The sequence below is a fragment of the Odontomachus brunneus genome, unplaced genomic scaffold, assembly GCF_010583005.1.
Source record: "Odontomachus brunneus isolate Ranch 3 - 2012 unplaced genomic scaffold, Obru_v1 Obru_scaffold_293, whole genome shotgun sequence".
NCBI classification, from domain to species: domain Eukaryota; kingdom Metazoa; phylum Arthropoda; class Insecta; order Hymenoptera; family Formicidae; genus Odontomachus; species Odontomachus brunneus.
This window is the reverse complement of record NW_022639743.1, coordinates 650-8,924: the sequence shown is the minus strand read 5'-3', so window position 1 is coordinate 8,924 and position 8,275 is coordinate 650. Positions and strand designations below refer to the sequence as shown.

The following is an 8,275-nucleotide window of genomic DNA, read 5'->3' as shown; positions in this document are numbered from 1 at the left end:
TCGTTTATTATGAGCTACTCAGACCGAACGAAAGTATCACGAGGGATCGATATCAATCACAATTATTTAAGTCTGAATGAAGCATTGTTGGAAAAAAGGCCAGCAGTAGCCAGCAATCAACGTAAAGTCATGCTTTTACACGACAACGCTCGACCACACGTTGCCAAAGCCGTCAAAGAAACACTGATGCAGCTCGAGTGGGAAGTTCTCCCGCACCCAGCGTATTCACCAGACTTAGCTCCTTCGGACTATTACTTGTTCCGGTCGATGCAGCACGGCTTGGTGGATACACACTTCAGAAATTACGAGGATGTGCGAAAATGGATCGACGAATGGATTGCATCAAAAGACCAATCGTTCTATCGTCGCGGAATCTACGCGTTGCCCGAAAGATAGGAAAAATGTATAGCTAGCGAGGGAAAATACTTCGATTAATGTATTTTTTGCTTTTGATGTCGAAATAAATGAGTTTTTTAAACAAAAAAACCACAGGAACTAAGTTTACCACCTAATATCAATGATTCTTAGTATAATATTTCTATAAGGGTTCTCACAGTAATATCATTATGATTTTCACCATTATATTACTGTGATGCATTTGCCGCGGACATTTTAATATTACTGTGATATCTTAATATTCCAGCATTATTTCTGTTATATTCCCTGGTAATATTGCAATGAAAATATAATATTGCTGTGATATTTCTGCGATATTACGTACTGTGTGGGGTTCTACTAAACAAAGGAAATGCATAGCTCGATAAAACTATGTGCAGTGAATTCAATCAGCTTGCGCAATATTCGATATTTTACCCTTATAGAAATATCATACTAATCATTGATAATTACTTATTTTCAGTATTAAAAATACTGAATAATAAGTAATTATTTCAGTATTAAAAATACTGAATAATAAGTAATTATCAATGATTCTTAGTATGATATTTCTATAAGGGTATCACGTGGGTAGATTATTAAAATAATTATTATGTAAGGAAAAACGTTTAATTCTTACCTATCTGTTGCTATTTAAATCGTTGCGAAGTACAAGAAGATGCGTATATGCAAATAAAAATTGCAAACAAAATGTTGCACGTTGAATTACACAATGTTTCTTCCAGGAGACTGCTTCGAAGAATGAGGAAGACTACTAATGTGTCGACTCCGTGCTTCACTGTGATTGGTCTATTTAGAGTCGGCAGTCGTCGTCGGTAGTGGGGTCGGCCTGTGCATTTTGTAGTCTGATACGGGCTTAATGACTCCTGCACACAGGACGCGGTAATGCTTGTCACGTGGCACAAGTTCGCGCGACAGCCAATCAATATGCTGCTTTCCGTAATAACCTTCTAGCCCTTAAACAACATATTGATTGGCTGTCGCACGAACTTCCGCAGCGCGGCAAGTATTATCGCGTCCTGTGTGCAGGAGCCATAAGGCTTGGATATTTTAGGTTAGAATGAGTGCGTCTCAGGAATTTTCTGCATGTTTTCTGCATATTCCGCGCGTTTTCTGCGCATAATAGGTATGTTATGCATATTATACGCAGAATTGTGCATAATACTTTTCTTACATATTACCCTACTGAAAAATTTTTGTTCAGATAATATATCTTAAATATGAAAATGTGTTGTAAACAAGCCTTAGTGCGCATTCAGTGAGCACTAGTTCTGCCAATGAAAAATGTTATTAATCGATTCGATTCTTTCCCTAATAAATTTAGGGAAAAAAGGTTTGTGCTGCTTGCATGTTTCATACTTTTTGCTTTTAAAAAGAGATGGACGCCTAATCAGACGCTTGGAAGAAACAATCGAGTTGGTTGTCTCGCTTTTGCTTCTTCCAAACATTCCAATATACTTCTGTCTAGTTTTAAATACGAAAAGTGCGAAGAGTGCAAACAATACGAATAAGCCTATTTTTGAGAAAAGAATCGAGCATCTCTAGTGTGAACATCGACATATATGACTCCTGCACACAGGGCAGCGATCATGTAATTTTTCCTCTAGGGCGGAAACATGAAAAGTTTTACGTGAACTCGTGATCACTAAACTCGGCGTAGAAACGTAGAAACGTGAAACTTTTCACGTGAACTTGTTAGCCATGAAATATGCTGGCGGAAAAGTGAAAATCTAGTGACATGATGAATACGGAATATATTATGCTATTGCTGTGATGAGATACAGGAAACATAACAGTCCTAAGGTTATAGCGACAGCCAATCAATATGCTGCTTTCCGTAATAAAAGTTTCACGTGAAGTTCGCGCAACAGTCAATCAATATGTTATTTTTCCGTAAGAGCTAGAAGGTTATTACAGAAAGCACTATATTGATTGGCTGTTGCGCAAACTTCCGCCGCGCAGCAAGCATTATCGTGTCCTGTGTGCAGGAGCCATAACCCTACCCGACATACGTACACATTGGGTGCTTTCCAGTTGCGTACACTGTGTCACACAAAACCAGTTTATTGGTTGCATATTATCTTACAAGATATTTTAGATAATATGTGACCAATAAATTGGTTTTGTGTACGTGTGTGTCAAGATGTGTTAAGCAATTGGAAAGGACCCATTAGTACACACTAGACCGCGTACGGAAATGTCACTCGAGTACTCTCCCTCTTTTTTTATCTCACTCTTGTAATTTGCTCACTCCAACGGCTATTGTCTAGTAATGTGCACACAGTGTGTGTTTCCGAACGCAGCCCTAGGTTTGTTCGCGTCGCATGCCTCAACGTGCTCCTACTCGCTCCAACGCACTCTCATTGGCTTACGTCACCACGCGGACCAATCAGAGTACGTTGGAGCGAGTAGGAGCACATTGGGGCATGAGACGCGAACAAACCTTTTGTCCCAATTGAATCATGCACAATGTTACACTTTGTGTATTTCTGTGTACATATGTGTCAAGATGTGTCAAGCAATTGGAAAGCACCCAATGATATTACTTTGAGAAATGGATCCTAGGAATTTTTGAACATTGCCAACGTTGTCCCTTCTTTTTTTATAGATTTTGTCCACTTCATTTCTGGTTGGCTAGGTTATTTTAGAAGGCTTGGTTCGATCATCTGGGGGTACGTATATGTCTCTAGGATCGTTTTCGAACTAGTTATTTTTTTTACGAAGTCGTACCGTTTCGATGGTGCGCAATATCTCTTTTCAAATCGTGGAGTGATATTAGGGCAAAGTGCAAGCTGCTTGGAACTATATATTAAAGGAAGAAATGTTATTTTAGGTTAGAGAATGGGTGCGTCTCAGGGATTTTCTGTGTTTTCTGCATATTCTACGCGTTTTCTGCATATTCTACGCATAATATACATTTTATGCATATTATGTGCAGAATTATGCATAATACCTTCCTGCCGTGCATATTACCCATCCCTGATTAGAATGCAACTTGTGTCGCCGTGTGTATAAAAGTGTCTAGAGAATTGCAATTGGAAAGCACTCATACTCATCAAGAAAACGTATTGTATTGGTTGCGTTCAGCAGAGAAAGCTGTTTTGTAACTGTTGTAAAATTGGTGAATCTAATTGGAGTATGCTTTTAATTTTGGTTAAATCCAAGAGCACATACCAATCAGATTCACGAATTTTACAACAGTTGCAAAGCAGCTTTCTCTGCTGAACGCAGCCATTGATTAAATGAGTCGCCGTTGATATGCATTGTCAATATTAATAGCATGTTCGACTAGCTCTGGGTTAACCCATTCTAATTTAGTCAGCCTACGTTTATTGGTCGAAGTACTTATAAGCTTTATGATTGGCTAGTAGAGACTTATGACGTCATTAATTGCTCTCGGAGCGATTAACCCAGGGTCAGTCGAACACGCTATAAGAAAGGTTGTGTTACAGAAATGCGCGAATGAGAGAAAACGCAGATTTTCAAAACGCAATGCATCTATGTGCCTTTTATCCCCATTCCTCAACGCTCGGTCTAGATATATTGGCTGCGTTCCGAAATTCACTGCCAGTACTGAAATCTATAGTTCATGTGACGTATACTATAGTATTTCAGCACTGGCAGTGAATTTCGGAACGCAGCCTAAGGGTGCATTCCGTCTCCACGCATAATGCGCATGAAGCGCAACGTTAGAGTGACAGAAATACGAAAGTAAGATAAAATGAGAGAGAGAACACTCGGGTGAGGTTCTCGAACCTAGGTTAGGTTAGTTCTCGAACGCATGAACTGCATCAGCTCCGAGGTAGTGCAGTCTATGCGATCTCATGTGTTCGAGAACTAACCTAACCTAGGTTCGATAACCTCACCCGAGAGCTCTCCCTCTCTTTTTATCTCACTCTCGTATCTCTGTCACTCTAACGCTGCGTTTCATGCGCGGAAACGGAACGCACCCTATATGTCTGTGATAACAGAGAGAAGCCTGAGAGCGGACACGCCATATGTTTTGGGCGACACCGATTTTCACGCTGGTGCGATGCGCCATCTGCACCCATTTTTCAGGTGGAACTACGTTCCCTACGCCCATTTTCAGACGATGCCGATAAAGCAGCGATTCGGTGCGTGTCTATTCTACGCCCATTTCCTGGCGATTCGTGTCCGTGCTAAGCGCATAATTGCGTAGTTAAAAACATGGACCATTGCGTACGAACTTATATTCCATTCAACATGCACATGATCTTTTGTAGTTGCCGAAATTAAGCAATAAATGCTAGCGCATGTAAGAGGATGACCGCGACGTACATCGAGACGTACGTGTGTTCCCACGCTTTACTTAAAGCAATGGTATTATTCGTAAAATTATAAACCACTAATCCCAATACACTAAAATGAGGAGAAGTCAATGATTTTCGAACAAAATCGATATCTTTTGTAGTTGCCGAAAGATAGCAAAAAATGTTGGATATAAGTACTGAATCATTCGTCGAGACATACGTCGCGTTCAATCTCTTAAACATGCCGTTAGCATTTATTGCTTAATTTCGGCAACTACAAAAGATATAGATTTCGTTCACAAAGCACTAACTTTTTCAGTTTATTCTACTGTAATTAAATGTTTATAATAGTACAATTAGTATTGGAGTAGTAAAGCGTGCAAGCGCGATATGAGCAAAAAATTCTGGCGGCAAAGAAGCACTTGACCGCCACGTCGAGACGTAAGCACGCTCCCTCGCTTTACCTAAAGCAGTGGTATTTTTCGTAATATTACAGACCACTAATTCCAATAGAGTAAAGTGAGAAGAAATAATTGCTTTTTAAACGAAACCGATCTGTTGTAGTTGCCGAAAGAAAGCAAAAAATACTGGCGGTATATGAGCACTCGACCGCGACGTCGAGACGTACGCGCGCTTCCACGCTTTATCTAAAGCAGTGATGCTTTCGAAATATTATAAACCATTAATTCCAATACAGTAAAGTGTGGAGAAGTCTGTGCTTTTTGAACGAAATCGATACCTTTTGTAGTTGCCGAAAGAGAGCAAAAAATACTGGCGGCATAAGCACTTGACCGCGACGTCGTGCTCAGGCTTTTACATGCCGTTAGCATTTATTGCTTAATTTCGGCAACTACAAAAGATATCGATTTCGTTCAAAAAGCACTGTCTTCTCCACACTTTACTCTATTGGAATTAGTTGTTTATCATATTACGATTAATACCACTGCTTTAGGTAAAATATATAAATGCGCGAATATCCCAGATAGCACGACGAATTCTTTAAGTATTCCTAAAGCTTTCTCCTTTCCTGAACTGTACTTCTTTAGGAACTCGTGGAAGAATACTATAAGAATGATTAAGGAAGTTACATGCACCATGATTGGAGTTCTTCAGAACTTCCCAGAGTATTCCAATAGAGTGACATTATATGAATACAGATGTGTACTTTATGAATTCAAGAGGAATAATGTTTAAGAGCATAGTGTTTTCATCGGGATTCGAATCGGGTCAAAGTCGGGTTAAAGTCTATTCTTTTTCGCTGCACAACTGTACTGGTGCAACAAGTTGAAGTGAGACAAACATATATTTGTCGTCCTCCAACTTATTGCATCAGTGAAGCTGTGCAGCGAAAAAGAACAGACTTTAACCCGACTCTGATCCGATTCTAATCCCGGAAACATAGCCAGAGAGGGAACTATACAAAATATCCAGAAATCATAAAGTAAAAAAGGAACATTACATAAATATTATAATTTCCCATTCAACAATAAATATAAATATAAATTAATAACATAAATAAATATAAATGTAATATGTTGCACACATGTGTGCAACAGTTATATTGCTAAATGGAAGTTTATAATATTGATGTAATTTTACTGTTAACAGGCAGTGTCTACTGAATAACGGTATGCTTCTAAATAAAATAATGAAAATATGTAAAATATATGTAACTAAATCGGGAAGAATAAAAGACATTGGTTTGAATGTTTCTTAAAGTTAAGTTTATAGACATTGACTTGTAAATAGATATTTCTAGCAAAAACGATGTGTTTGTTCGTATGCGATATGTATCAATAGATGCAAGGAATGAAAAATAAAATAAATGGAAAATATGGAAATATGAAAAGTATATGGAAGTTTGATTGTACTGAGTTTTATTGCACTTTTGTACAATATTGTCAAATTTTTATAAAGTTAAAATGTGAACGTTATAACATAAATGAACTATAATAATATTATGAAGTAATATATATTAGTTATGAAGTAATATATATTATAAAGTATATTATATATTGGAAACTATAATATTAATTAGTTACAATATTTTATAAATATTTTATGAAGTACAGTTTAAATTTGCATCCTTATCAATTTCAGGTCGTGCAGCTGTAAAAAGTTCAAATTCAATATAATTGTTATATATATATTGTTTTATATATATATATATACACGTACAAAGAATAAAATATAAATTTCTTTTTCTTCTTTTTTTGCATTGATGTTAATTTCTATTTCAGTAAACTCCAATTAACAATAATATTACATCAATATTATAATTTTGCATTCGATAATATGACTGTTATGTACAACATGTGTTATCTTAGTGAGCAGAATCTCTCGAATCGACGCATTAGCTGTCTTTAAGATATCTTGAAGAGAGTTCTGTAAGAAATGCCTTGTAGACGTTGCTTAAAGAACTCTTAAATATATCTTAAATATTGTTAATGCATTAATTTGCGAGTTTTTACTCACTGGAATATTACATTTATATTATTGAGTGGGAAATTATAATAATGATGTAATGTTACTGTTAGTTAGTGTTTATTGCGGTAACACTGATTCTAATTTCTCTAGATCTACGATAATCGAGACATACGACTCCATTTCCCTTACAAAAAAATATTACTTGCTGTGATAAATTTACCAGTGATAAATTGGCTGTAATAAATTGGCCAGTGATACTGTATTGCTTTTCACTAGTTTTATCATCTATAATAATAATAAAATTACTGAGTAACAATGATATATCAGTGATCAATTTATCACAGCCAGCAATATTATTTTATAAAGTTTATAAGAACGAAACATTATTACATACCCAACAAATATAGATATAATTGATATATAATATATACATAACATGGACGTATGTTACGTCTATATTATATAGTTGTTATATTCTGTTATATTCTGTGTTTGCTGGGATATGGAGTGAGACACATTATCATAAACTCAATGAAGAAATTAAAATATGCGACAATTAACTCACGATGATCTTTTCTCTTTTCTGCTTTTTTTTCCGATCGGACGCATGGTTTAACCACAATTGTATAGCGTCTTCCAATTTTTTGATGTTAACAGACGTGTGCGCCGATGCCACAGAATCTATAACAAACAGAATATTATTAATAAAACTGTTTTACTACGTAACTGAAAGAGTGGCATTCAGTTGGACACAGTACAATTGGACACGTTGCAAATGGACACGGTGCAAATGGACACGGCACTTGACACACGGTTCAATTGGACACGGTGCGTTTGGACACGAAACTTTTGGGCAATGTTGTTTTTGGACACGAAAGAAAATGCATGACGTTCAGTTACACACCGTTCATTTGGACACCGTTCAGTTGGACACAGTTCAAGTGCTCTGTTCACTTGGACACAGAAGGATGCGCACTGTTCACTTGGACACCGTTCATTTGGATACTGTTCACTTGGACACCGTTCATTTGGACACAGTTCACTTGGACACCGTTCAATTGGACACCATTCATTTGGACACCGTTCAATTGGACACCATTCATTTGGACACCGTTCAATTGCCTACTGTTCACTTGGACACAGAAGGATGCGCACTGTTCATTTGGACACCGTTCACTTGG

General features: G+C 37.1%; 1 protein-coding gene and 1 long non-coding RNA gene across 2 annotated transcripts in view; both read right to left on the bottom strand.

Annotated features, from left to right (window-relative positions):
• LOC116853238 (cyclin-T) overlaps positions 1 to 1,287 on the bottom strand; it is a 39,862-nt gene extending 38,575 nt beyond the window's left edge. Inside the window, exon 1 of the mRNA XM_032834194.1 lies at positions 1,016 to 1,287. The gene's annotated coding sequence lies outside the window, so the exon portion shown is untranslated. The remainder of the gene's footprint in view (positions 1 to 1,015) is intronic.
• Positions 1,288 to 6,527: 5,240 nt separating this feature from the next.
• LOC116853250 lies at positions 6,528 to 8,063 on the bottom strand. Its single transcript, XR_004379939.1, has 3 exons — positions 7,999 to 8,063; positions 7,660 to 7,775; positions 6,528 to 6,776 (listed from the first exon to the last, which is right to left on the bottom strand). It is a non-coding gene; the product is annotated as an uncharacterized LOC116853250 (long non-coding RNA).
• Between the last annotated feature and the right edge of the window lie 212 nt (positions 8,064 to 8,275).